This window comes from Delphinapterus leucas, chromosome 9, assembly GCF_059928025.1.
Source record: "Delphinapterus leucas isolate spDelLeu-1000000601 "Yukka" chromosome 9, BTC_Dleu_Yukka2, whole genome shotgun sequence".
Classification (NCBI taxonomy): Eukaryota; Metazoa; Chordata; class Mammalia; order Artiodactyla; family Monodontidae; genus Delphinapterus; species Delphinapterus leucas.
In genome coordinates, this window is record NC_143137.1 from 57,289,985 (window position 1) to 57,304,131 (window position 14,147).

At 37.8% G+C, this 14,147-nt stretch overlaps 1 long non-coding RNA gene across 3 annotated transcripts in view; it reads right to left on the bottom strand.

Annotated features, from left to right (window-relative positions):
* LOC111181065 (uncharacterized) overlaps positions 1-14,147 on the bottom strand; it is a 56,664-nt gene that overhangs the window by 4,146 nt on the left and 38,371 nt on the right. For 2 of the 3 annotated variants that reach the window (XR_002646352.3, XR_002646349.3), the window contains exon 6: positions 691-5,287. This is a non-coding gene — a long non-coding RNA (uncharacterized LOC111181065). The remainder of the gene's footprint in view (positions 1-690; positions 5,288-14,147) is intronic. The other variant, XR_002646351.3, reaches the window with a different exon arrangement.

The following is a 14,147-nucleotide window of genomic DNA, read 5'->3' on the forward strand; positions in this document are numbered from 1 at the left end:
AGAACTCTTACAGAGAAAATTAGAAAAATTGATTTCATAGGAGCAGGGGAGAGAGAATTTGCCTTCACAGCCTCAACTGTAGTAGAGGGTTGATACGGCACTTCTGGGCACTTAGCATGCATGCCTATTCTAGGCTAGGGTGAATTTTTATAGCTCACTTAGAAAGCTTTGAAAAGATTTTAAAAAGTGTTTTTAAACGATAACGTGTTACATAAATATTCATGGTTATGCAGTCCTCTGAAATCTGGACCACTTAGAACTTTTTTCCATTAAATAATGACTTTCTTTTTTTTTTGCATACAGGTGCCATTCATTCGAGGGACAGTGACCAATGACATCCATTATGCACGGCCATGAATATTTATCTAGTGCCTTATCCCTGTACCAGAGAGAATAGGAAAAGAGTTATGAAGAGGCTTTTCTTCCACACCAGATGACCAGTGTCCTTCCTCAGCTCAACTGAGAAAATTAAGTGGACTGGTCTTCAGGTGAGGCTTCATACCCCACTAATATTCTGCTGGGTGAGGGTTAACTTAACTGATGAAAGAAAGTACGTGACAGATTCTAATGCTAGTGGAATAATGGAGTAGTTTGCCAGGGTCTATTGATACAACTCTTTATCTAGAAGGCCTTAAGACAAGCTTAGTTCACAATTTTGCTTAGTATCTGTGTGACTTAAGAGTTACTCACAGGCAGCCCTCTGAAGAATTGTCAGTCTCTATGCCAGCACTGTCCTTTCCCCTCTACTCCAAAACCAGCCGAGCGTACGCAGATGACACCACAATTGTAACTCAGTGAATAGATGTGAGAGAATTGGGACAGACAGTGAGTAGCCAGCCATGTGTCATTTACCCGCAGACGTTACTGATATCCTACTCTGTCACTCTAGGCCTGGCCCCTTTATTTCCAGTAACTTATCTCTACCATTCTTTTGAGCATTTCTGTTTGGATATCCTGCCATTATCTCAAACTCAGTCATTATCTTCCCCAAAGCAGTTTGCCTGTCTGATTTTCTACCCTTGTTAATGATATGATTAAGCCTCAAAACCTCTGAGTCACTATGACCTTTCCCCACTTTGCCAACACCATCAACCCAATGGCCAAGTCCTCTTGAAGTGTCTTTTTGATTTGCCCCTTTCTTTCCATTTCAAAACTAACGATATTATTAAAAGTTTCAAACACGCCAAATCTTGCTGGGGCTTCTTAATTTCCTCGCTTTCAGGTCCACTCCCCTCAAACACACCAGATTAAAATTTCCAGAACTCTAATCTTGCCTTATCACTATTTAATTAAATTAATTTATTTATTTTCTGGTCGCACCACGTAGCTTGTGGGATCTTAGTTCCCCAACCAGGGATTGAACCTGGGCCCCCTGCAGTGGAAGCACGGAGTCATAACCACTGGACCACCTGGGGATTCCCATCTTACCACTATCTAATGGCATTTGATGAATTCTGCAGGATTTATTGCGGGGGGGGGGCGGTGAAGAGTTATATTTTCATTTCCCTGAAGTCATCTGGAGACGCCCCGAAGATGGTGTTTGTGTATGGTCTTCAGTAGTCACAGTTTTGAGGAAAAATTTAGTGGACATCTGAATCTTTCTTGCACTCTAAATTATTAGTGTTTTGTCATTCACATTTATATCTATACTTTAACTGTAATTAGTTTCGTGTATGGTATGAGATAGTAATCAAGTTGCATTTTTTTTCCTGTATGGATACCCAATTTTTCCATTATCATTATTATTAAAAATACTGTTCTTTTCCCATCTCCCCCAGTTCTTTCTCATGAACCAAGTACCTCTACATCTGTTGCCTTTTTATAAGCTCTCTGTTTATTCCATTGGTCTATTCTTTTATCCTTGCTTCAGCAACTCACTCTCTTAAATAGCTTTATAATGACTTAGTAAAACAAGTCCTCCTACAATGCTCTTCTTTGTCGAGAATGTCTTAACTAAGACCCTTTTGTGTTTCCATGTAAGTTTTAGAAAAAGCTTGTCAAGTTTTACTTTTAAAAAAATCCTACTGCTATTTTGACTGGGCTTGCACTGCAGTAGGGGAACTATGATGTCTTTACAACGTGGAGTTTTCCAATTCTTAAGCACAATGTATTTCTCTAATTCTATTGGGTTTCCTCAATTTCTCACAATAATGTTCTATAGTTTTCTGTGTAGAGGTCTTGTATCCCTATGTATTGATATTTTTGATGTTATTATGAATAGTATATTTCTTAAGAATTTCTTCTAACTGTTGCTAGTATATAAAAATGAAATAAAAGTAAATTCTGATAGATTATCCACTGATTCAAGCAAGTTGTCTATAAAAAGTGGATAATTTTATTTCTTCATCTACAATCCCTAATCCTTTTTCTTTTTCTATTTTTTTCTTTATTGCACTGGTTAGGATCTCCAGCACAGTGTTGAACTTATGTCTAAAGTCAAGGTGATAACTTTCAGTATTATAACATTACGTATAAATGTTTTCATAGATACTTTTTATAAATACTTTGTCAGATTCAAGAAGTTTATGTTCCTAGTTTGCCGAGACGTTTTTTTTAAGAATCATTAATGGTTATAGGATTTTATCATATTCTTTTTCTGAATCTTTTGAGATGATCAGCTTTTAAATTCTTCTTTTAATGTGGTGAATTAAATTAATTTTAAAATGTTAAACCAACTTTGCATTCCCAGAATGAACTCAATTTGATCATGATATAGTATTCTTTTTTCATATACTATTTACTTCAATTTGACAGTATTTGTTAAAAATTTATATATCTTTATTCATGAGAGAAACTTGCCTGTAATTTTCCTTTCTTGTAATGACTTGTCAGGTTTTAGAGTCAAGGTTATGCTAGCTTAATTCCTTACATAATTGGAAGAATTCATTGGTGAAGTCATTGGGATCTGATGATTTTTCACCTATTTTCTTGAAAATACTCTTTAGGGGTTACTAATGTATGGGTTCAATACCTGAATCACCTGTGGGTCTGTTTATATTGTCTTTTTTCTCTTTGTTTTTAGTCATAGGTCTTGTTTCTTAGCATCTCTATTAACTCTTAATTGAATTGTAGAAAATATGTAATGTCACTTGATAAAATTTTAAATTTTTTTTACTGGGAAAAAAGCACACAAATTCAGCATTTTCCATCTCAGTATATGGTATGATGCATTTTCTGGTTTGTTCAATGCTTTTAAAGAACAAAATGAATTCTGCTTTGAAAAATGGGGCCTAAAGCATCAAAGATTTAGGTAAACAGATGAGAGTCTCAGTAAAAATTATAATGGAATGAGTTAGTATAAAGATAGAGCATATCTATATATTATACATTTGAAAAGTAAAAGACCCATAAAATTGAAATCTGTACAGGTAAAATAAAACTGTTCCCAAACTGATGCACCACAAGTTTGTGAACTGGTTCTGTTACAAAAAGAATGGAGTGAAATTAGCAAGCTTTGCTTAAACTTTTAAAATCTAAATATAATAGAAATCCAGACCTTAAAAATGTATTTATTTTCTCTACCTTATGGTGAGTCTAACAGTTCTTTTAGGGACTAATTATGAAATGTTTCAAATAAATACAAAATAAAAAAACCTCTTTCATGAATATCCTTAAGGCAAAAGCATAGAGCAAAAGTAGTTATTTTTTTTCCTACATGCCCCACAGGATTTAGTTCACTTTTATAGAACATAGTTTTTATGTTTATCTAAACGCCCAGCTATTTTAAGCTGTATTTGACATGCATGGATACTCTTAATTTCTGTGTGTGTCAGAGAATGGGGCAGGATTCTATTTCAGACCAGAGGATTTGTATTGATGCCACTAATGAACTTAAATTGGACCCTTACTTTTTGCACACACACTCACACAATATAATTTTAATGTGCTGTCCACAACCTGAAATACAATAGGATGGCAATACCATGATAGAAAGGGTGCATGCTCTTTTTGCTGCACCCTCCATTTCCAGAATCTCACATTATATTTCTTAAAAACCCATTTTGCTCAAGAAATAAAGTTTATTTACCAAGATATAATTAGAAACTAATTTTTTTTTCAAAAACACCTTCTACAAGCAGACTTATTCTCTTCTTATTTGTTGGAAGTAGGAAAAGTTTTAGCTTCTATGGCTTTTTCCCTCTAGATTTTTTTCTAAAAAATTTAAATGGAAGGTATTTGTAGAACGTAACAAAAATAAGTTTTTTGAAACTAAAAATGTGATTTAAAAACAAGGAAGTTAGCACATTTAGTGTTAAGGACAGAGAGCAAGTATGGAGCATGGAAAATTGAGAAGTAGAATGTATTTTTGCCCCCAGTTCTATAGCAACATTAAAATAAAGGAATGGGACTATATTTTCATATCAAATACCTAAACCAATTGCTTGTTTTACAATTTGTTTTTAAATGGCAATAATAAATTCTTGGTTTGTAAAAATTCCAGTTTATAACCGGAGCCAAGTCAAACATGAACCACCAACTATTCCAGAATTGTAGGATCTCCATGGCCCACAGGAGATAAAAAGGAAGAAAGAAAACCTTTTTTCTAACAATCCACAGAGGCTGCTTAACTCATGGCAGGACAAGCAAATCATGTCCTCTGAATGAATGAATGAATGAATGAATGAATAAATAAATAAATAAATAAATAAATAAATAAATAAAAGCAACCTTACATCTCCAAAGCAGTTAGCCAGCATTTTTTCAGTGAAACCAAAAGATAAGGGAGGAGAAGGGAAAGTAGTGAATCATTCCGGGTTCCCTGTAACCAGTTTATCGCTCTGGTCATAAACAGGTGCAGAGAGCTATCAAGTGGAATTACCAGATATTATTTTTTTAGGAGATTTAATTTCATTCTGGTAGGCAGTTATATCTGGTTAAGCTATTTTATTTTTGATCTGCCCTTACTTTTGGAGCACAGCTCCTTCAGGCTCTCATTCCTCCTGGGCCTGAGCCATTCCTCCCTGGTAAACTCAAAATTCAGTCTTCCTGGAACCATCCAATCACTGTGTCCTTTGCTTAAAGCTTTAGCCTTTTGGAAGCTGCTTTCCGCATGGTTTCTCAAAGCCTCTCACAAGACTTGCACTGGTTCGGGGTCAGCAAATGCATTGAGGGTAGGTTATCTATAGAAGGGCGGGCTTCCTTTTCTGCAGTCCCCTCTTTTTCTGGGATCTCGATCCTTCAAGTCCTGGTTGTCTCGGAGGCTCTGAACTTCATTTCTATCTCCCCAGCCCAACGAGAAGAGTGTTGCGAGCTCTGGGTTACCACATTCTGCTCAGTCTCCATGGTCCTATGCAATGAATCAGAAAGTAATTTGCAAAGAAAAAGAATGTTTGATTTAATTTCATAAAACTGAAAAACTTCTGCTTGTCGAAACGGTCCAAGTTGTATCAGAAATTGTATCTGTTTCCTAAATTTTGTTCATCCTTCCTAGAGTATACAGTTGTAGATGGGAAGTAACAGCCCAGCCAGGGACTAAATTTCCCCATCCCATTTGCCACTAAGTGTAGCCAGTGAAATATAAGTGAAACTAATGCGTGCTAACTTACGGGCCAAGATTTACAAAAGGCCAGTGTACCTCCTCCATATTCTCTCCCCACCTCAGCTGGATGTAGATGAAGATAAGGCAGGAGCTGACAGTAAAGTCACAAGATCAAAGCACCTGGATCCCAAAACCACTTCACTGAATGAGCCATTATAAATGTAGAGGCCTAGTTGTTAAATAATTTAGTCTACACTAGCTAATACATAAGGTTAAAATTATAAACTGAAAATACATGTTGTCAAAATGTATAAATTATTATCATCTGAAATGAGTTTTTAAATTCAATTAATAAAAGAGAAATATGTCAATCAATATGAGAATAAAGGCAATTCTCAAAAGAAGGTATTACCTTCTGATTACTACCAATCAGTCCAAGGCTGATTGATGAGAGAAATATGCTGTTGATGTTGAAATATGATGTTGATTAAGTTATTTTATACTTTGAAGCAGAAATAACACCCTGACACTTTTCCCAAGGAGAAAATGAGTGTAAAAGGATGTAGCCACCATAATGTTCATTTTATCATTATTAAAAAATGCCAACAGAAAATAACATCAGTGAGATTAACCATATATAAATTGTGCTAGTATCATAAAATCATGTTCGTAACATACTTTGAGTATTCTTTCTATGAAGAATTATTCATATGTAAATATATACATTTAACTTGTGTGTGTGTGTATGTGCACGTGTGAATGTGTGTGGAGATAGAAAGAGGGACAGAAGAATCTGGAGAGATGTTTACCAACATGTGAACAGTGGTTATCAGTTGTGATGGTGCTCCTGCTTTCATGCTTATACCTTTTGAACCTACATCAAGACATCATTATCACCCAAAGTCTGTAACATACATTAGAGTTCACTCTTGGTGGTGTACATTCTGTGGGTTTGGACAAATTAGTATCTACCACTGTACCATCACAGTTTTACTGCCCTAAAAATCTTATGCTTTTTAAAGTCGGAGAATCCTTTGATTAAAGCCACGATCTCCTTCCCTCAAAACAATGGACAGGGAAAATAGACCTATGTGGATAACTTTGCAGGTAATGTCAGGAGTTTCAGGCTGCCTAAGAGCCCCTGCTCTAGCACAGAGAACTGCATTTAGACTCAGAATAGTAGTCCCTTCTAGGGTCTTCCCAAGGGCAAAATAGACTAATTATCTTATGTACCAATGATCTTCCTGGGTGTCTCTCAGAACATTTTAGATGCCAGAAAGGAAATATTTCTACATTGCAATTTCCGTGTAACATTTGCTCATAATGATAAATTATCCTTTAAAAATTATTATCATATCAAATAGATAAAAACTAGTTTGCCTGGGTAAGAAAGATAACATGGAAACTTTTCTTTCTCCTAATTTCTTCACCTATCACGTAGCTCTCAAGAACAGTGACCTTTCTTCTATTGATATTTCTGGCAGAAATCTTGGAAAACTGAGTCTAACTTTAAGCATTCCCAGCAATAGATAAGCCATTATTACAAAGTGAAATAGTCACTTTGAAATTGAGAGTTGGATATGTCTGCTCATTACATGGATAAAAGTTTTGGGGTATGTTTGCTTTAATAAGATTTCAGCATATTCTGGTGGCTTATTTTTTGTTTTCATTCATCTCCTCTGCCAAAATTTTAATTTTAATTAATTTGTTTGTAAATTTATGTCTTCTGGAGACCCTGTCTCTTAAACACCATCCTCCTCTTTCACCATATTCTCCTTCACTTTCTTACTCAGGTCACAGTGTAGTTCGCTCCCCTTTTTAAATGTCACGCTCCTGTCATTCCCTGGGTCTCCACCCACATATGTTGGTTTTAGAGCAACATGTGTTTCGAACGTTCTTTCTCTTCTTTTAACTCTGCTAAATTCATGTCACCTGTAGTAAGCGGAATGTTAGTCATTAAAAATGGCAGTATCCTGACCTCCAGAACCTGTGTGTACATGCTAAGGTGTAATTAAGTTGCAGATAGAATTACAGTTGCTAATCAGCCGACCTTAATGAGCCTGGATTATCCAGGTGGGCCCAGTGTAATCAGAAGGGTCCTTAAAAGTGGACAAGAGAGGAGAAAGAGAGTCAGAGGATAATGTGGCTCTTAAAGGAAGGTGCCTGAAGAGTGATACAGTGTTGCTGGTGTTGCTACAGAGGGAGGGGACCATGAGCCAAGGATAAGAGCAGCCTCTAGGGGCTGGAAAGGGTGAGGAAACAGGTTCTGTCTTAGAGCCTCCAGGAAAGAATAGAGTCCTGCTGATGCTTTGATTTTTATCTAGTGAGATCTGTGTCTAAATTCTATCCTACCGAACTGTAGGATAAAACATTATGTAAGATAAAACACTATGTTTGTGTAATTTGTTACAGCAGCAATAGAAAACTAATACATCATCCTTCAGATTGCAAGCTGAAAAATCACTTCTTGATTTCCCCCAGATACTCAGGTTCCCCTCTTAGGCACTTTATTAGCACAGCACTTATTCTTTTTAGCACTTTAAAGCATGTAAAATAGCCATAACAAAATGTTTTGTTTTCTTATTTGTTGATTGTTGTTTTCCCCTGCTAGGGTGTGAACTCCAGGATGTGGTCCTTGTCTTTCTCTTGCCTGCCACAGAGTAGGTGTCATAAGTGTGTGTTAAAGGATGGACTCTCCCTTTTCTTCCCTACATGTGCATACATCCAAAGGAAATCAGGTAAGTTCCCTCGAACAAAATCATGGGATACAGAGAGTCACCTTCCGTTTAGTAACATGGTAACATTCACATGGTGTTTCATTTGCCTAGGTCATCAGTTCGAAAAGTGTAGTCCCCTGACTAGCAGCATCAGCATTGCCTGGGAACTACTGAATTAGGGTCAATCCCAGCAATGGGTGTCCAGGTGATTCTGATACACTAACTAACGTTTGAGAACTACTGATTTAGGCCCGAGTGCTGTAGGAACTGCTCACAGGATTTCTGACTTAAGAGGTCTGAAGTGGGGCCCAAGAATTTTCCTACTAAATTCTGATGCTGCCAGTGCTGTGACCTCACTGTGAGTGTAACTGACCTAGCCAGTGAGTAGGCCAGGGAACTTCTGTCGGTGGAATTTGACCAGCAGAGATCTCACAACTTAAAGAGGCTTTATCACTTACTGCAAAGTGTGGTCTGTGTGCCGTCCTTAACCAGAGACTGTCACTGTCTTTAGAGCAAAATAATATGGCCCCTTATAAAGTCCAGCTTAGACCCAAATTACAGTGATTGGCAATTAGATTGAACAATCCAATTGAAATATGTAACAGTATCTAGTTTTCAATTGTACATAGTTAAAGTTGCATGATTTTTCTAAAATAGCAATAGTCCTTGCAAAAATAAATGAATAGTGACTGTAAACCAGTTTACTTTTCTCTAAAACTTACTGCATAATTACTTTCCTAAGAATGAATGTAAAATTCCCTGATGTTCTTATATTTCTGACATAGTGACAGCAATCACTTATAAAATATTTAATAATGTGCTTTAACAACTAGGAAAAACAACTTACTAATGTAAGTTACACTTTAAGGAATGATTTGGTTTAATGAAAGATTAATAGAGTATATAGATTGTTTTGAAGTCAGCCTTCACTTGAATGTTTCTATACTAAGAATGACTATGGCGCCAGTCTTGTGGAGGGAGGGTCCTTGTGGAAGGTTATTGTCTTAAATCAACATGCCAGTGCTGTGAGGCTGATGAGACAACACTCCAACACCCAAAGTGACGCATCATGGCCTCTTAGACTGGTTAAGGTGCCAGTAGGCCCCTGTCCTTTATTCACCTGCCTTCTACAGGGAACAAGTCCTTACATTTCACAGTTGAGGGATCCAGTGCTCAAAATGTCAATGACCTGGGACAGGTATCAGATTGCTTTCCACCCTCTGTTAATAGATTCCATTTGAAAGAGAATGGAGTGAGAGCCTAAGAGAAGAGCACACCTCCAGGGAAAGCTGGGAGACAGAAAGTAAACAGGAGAATAAAAACATAACTAGGGGGGGCTTCCCTGGTGGTGCAGTGGTTGAGAGTCCGCCTGCCGATGCAGGGGACACGGGTTCACGCCCCGGTCCGGGAGGATCCCACATGCCGCGGAGCGGCTGGGCCCGTGAGCCATGGACGCTGAGCCTGCGCGTCCGGAGCCTGTGCTCCGCAACGGGAGAGGCCACAACAGTGAGAGGCCCGCGTACCATAAAAAAAAAAAAAAAAAAAAAAAGACAGAAAGAAAAAAAAACATAACCAGGCATGAAAATGCTGGGAAATGGAAGGGCTTAGCTGACAAACGAGCATTTTGAAACAGCTTGTGATTGGCTTATGGTGACACTAAGGATATGTCACCTTAGGGTGGGAAGTTAAGAATAGGTTTATTAAAAAGCATGCGAGTTAAAATGAAGCAATTATTAACTCAAGAGAAAATATAAACATGATACATCTGTCTCTAATGAACAATATTTACAAAGTTATGCCAATATATAACATGGTTTTCTATAACTGAAATCATGATATAATTGTATTGGCTAGGAAGAGAAGGGAGAGTGGGCATGTGTAATTGGGCTATATCCACCGCGTATCATTTAGAAATATGAAAACAAATTCAGCAGCATAACCAAGAGCAACCACACAGGTGAAAGTGTTCAAAGTGATTGCTCTGCAGAGTGGAAATAGGGAGAGCAAGGGGCAGGGTGCAGATGCTTTTATAAATATGTTTTAAAAATATGTTCATGTATTCATAAAATGAGAAGGAACACCCTAAAATAAAGACTATCATGTTTTATTTCTTTGTTTTGAATATTTCAAAGGTGACTTGCAAACTTATTCCGCTTTCACTTTTAGAAAGAGTATTTCATCATTAATTAAAAAAAAGATAATCAACAACAAAACTCAATCAGATATCTTTAACCTTGGGTGTTGAGCTCTAGCACTGCTGCCTCACAGAGCTGTGTGAGCTTGGGCAGGTCATCTTGTCTCACTTGTCTGAACAGTTAGTATCCTTATCTGTAAGAGCTACTGTGAGGATTAAATACGATTATGTCTGTAAAGCACTTGGAAGTTGCCTGGCATGTGCTTACTTCAGCCACTCCACTCTTCATCCATCCCTTCCAGTTTTCTGAAACTTACATCACACACACAGAAACAGCTTTTAAGTCCGTGTCCATAAGTACAAAAATCTCTTATGTGACTTTGTAGTATCATTAGCCATATTTTCATTGAGTTTATATTTACAGCATCTGTTTTATTATGTGTTTTATTGCAGTCTCCCTCAATGCCTTCTAGTCCTATGGCCCTAGCCTCTTCGTCTCTTTTGATAGTTTCTCCTTCTGGAAGCACTTTCCTAGGGACTCTTATCGTTCTACAACTTCACGCCAGATGGCCATATCTATTTTCATGGTGTTAACAGCCACACACTGACAACTTCCAAGTTTGTATTTCCAGCACAGACCGCTCATCTGACTTCGAGACGTATATATCCAACTACCTATCTGATATCTCCTTTGGGATGAATTCAGATGTATCTCAAACTCAACCTCTCTAAAACCAAACTTCTAATCTACTTCCCCTAAGTGTTCTCTCCCACTGCTTCCTAATTTCATGAACAGTACTTTAACCATCCAGTTAACACATCCAGAAACCTAGCAGTTCCTTGACACATCACACTTTGGAAATTATATCCTGCCCAAACCCAAAATCCAGTCCGTCAACATAGACTATTGATTTTACACCCTAAATCTCTCTCAAATCCCTCTCCTCTCGTTCTCCACCACCACTACCAATCCCACTCTAATCCAGGCCACTCCACACCTATACCATACCAACTTTCCAACTAACTTACACATATCCCCTCTTGCACCATAGAATCCATTTTCCACAGAACATCCCAAATTGTTGGCCTTTTGTCACTGTCCCTTCCTCTGGCATCAGGAGCTTTCAAAGCATATTTTGTTGAATAAATGAGTATTTATTTATCTGGGACCTACTTAAGTACTTATGAATCATATGCATATATTAAATACAATATATACAAGTATATAAACTGTGAAGCAGGACTTACAATGTTTGGTAATGTTAACGTTAATACTTTAGAAGTAAATTCCACTAAGTGTGAAAAGCTCTTCCACCTTTTGAGGGAAAACAAATTAGATTCAAATGTATGGGAAAACAGAGAGAAAGATAAATTTCAATAGGAGAGGGTCAGCCTTTGACCCTTGCTTTGCTATTTGTAACAGTGTTTCTGGGGTGTTTTTTGGCGGGGAGATGTGGTTTTGGTGGGTTTTTTGGCTTAGGTTTCTACCTTTATCCCTTTGGGTTTCTGAAGTAGCTATTTAAGGCATTTGATGTTAAGGCAAAAATAATTGATTTTCTGTGGTAAAAGAGGGAACACGTTCATTAGTTTAACTCTGGAGAGGATTAGAGTTCAACCACACATGATGAGCTGGCAAATGATCAAGACACATAGCATAACGAACAATGGGAAAGTCTAAGAAAAGAGAAAGAGGAGCCATAAATGGCAGGGGTCGGGGTCTAGGCACCCGACCATGTGAGAGGAGGGGAGGAAGAATCTGAGTCTAGTTGGATCACAGGAGACTGCAACATACTATGTGGTTGAAGGGCAGAGCCTGGAGGACCCACTTGAAAGCAGAGTTTATGGGAACTGTGAAACAATTATTCCATTATGCTCCACTCCGAGCAAACCTAGAATATTCCACTTTTCAAGAGAAGCAGGATGTGGGAAATGTGTGTGGGAGTTGGAAGGAAGTCCACAAACATGAATAAATGCTGAGAATATTAAATCTGTATGGATTATTTCCACATGAAAATGGTGAAGTTTACAAAAAGGAAGGTGAGCTCTTTTGGAGCTAAACCCTCCTGTTTTTAGAAGGAACCTCTCCTAAAATCACTTGTAGTAAATCCTTAAAGAAACATTCCTTCAAAGTCCTAGTCTGCTAGACTATATGAGTTTTGCTGAGGGACCTCACTGGAGGGAGTGAATGCCAGAGCTCTATGCTATGGAAGAGCTGCTGGGATAAGGCTCTTGTTCAACATGGCATCTATCTGTGTACAGGGGGTTTGGCTGTAATGAATGGATAGAGCGTGGGATGATTATTGCTCATTTTGCTGGTACCGTTCAAATGACATGGCTGAGAGATTAGTGTTTTGGTTATTCTGTGGATCCAGAGGATCTGAGAAAATATGTGAGTCAAGAAAAAAACAATGTTGGCCCAAATCTGACTTTTAATAATGTTGCTTTTTTTATGTCAATATATTATACTGACTAGGATTTGGTAGAAGATGGAAAAGCTTTGACTTCCTTAGTCTGGCTACACAGGGACCTTCTAGGCAGAGACATGGAATAAACTTGAAAAAGATGAGAGAGGGAAAAATCTGAAATGAGAGGTTGGTCATTCCATAAAATGAGGCTCCTCATTTTCCTTTACTTTTAATATCTATCTTGAGAATATTTTTCAGTTTTTATACTATGACAGAATAGAATGACTCCCTCCCCCACCACCCCCTACTCCAGATGATACAATGATTTCTATGTCTTTTCTGGTTGTATTAAATTTCTGACAGCACAATCCAACCAATCCACCATCTGCAGGACACTGTATTGTGTGACTGATGTTATATTAGGACATTGAGAAACGTGTGCTATAGTGTGCTATAGTGGAAGGCCATGCTGTGATGCAGGGTATGTGGGGAAGGGGGCCAAAAGGCGAGAGACAGTGACCCATCCCTGGGACCCAGATGCCATTCTATGCCTTTTGGAACCCTTCTTTTTTTAGCAAAAGTATTTTAATTAGCAAAAGAACTATCATAACAGTTTTGCTTACTAAACATGAAGTTTCAGCCCTTGTGTAGTGTATAGTTATGAAATCAGACATTGGCCAATTTCTCAGAGGTTGGTGGAGATCTAACTTCATAAGGGCTCTCAACAGTGCCCTTGAGTTTGTTTGCTTCTAAAGACATTTTGCATTTTATCTTTCATGACACTTTGCAGAGGAATCCATAGTTTGTATTAACCAGGGTTCTCTTGGTCACAATTCAAATGAACTTAAAACAAAAAATTATTATCTCACTTAAGCAGAAAGTCCAGGAGTGATGCCTTCAGGGCCAACTATATCGAGAGTTTCAAATCTTTAACAGTCTGTCTTCCCCTCCATGTCATGTTTCTGTTTGTCTCTTCTCTCTGCATGATGGTCTCTTTACTTTTTGTTACAGTTTCCTCCATGTGGCCAGAGAAGATGGCCACTTGAAACCACAACTTCACACCATCCTGGTTTGACAACCAGTAGAAAGAAAGCAGCATTCTTCTCTACAGCTGTATATGAATCCCAGGCAGGGCTCTCCTTGGCCCTGCTTGCAAAATATGCTTCTCTTTCTATTCAGTGTGTCCAGGGGAATAGAGTACTGGGACTGACCATTACTAAAGCATAACTGATATCTCATTAGAAACATATAGAATGGAGGAAGTATTTTCCAAGGAATCAGAGGATGGGAGGAGGTTAAGTCTGCTAAACAGTAGAAATTACAGATGCTGCAGTTTGAGGCATAGGTTGTCTCTCATTAGAACTCTTCTGAGGCTAAATATCTAGGTAGCTTATAAGCTCTCTGACATTCTA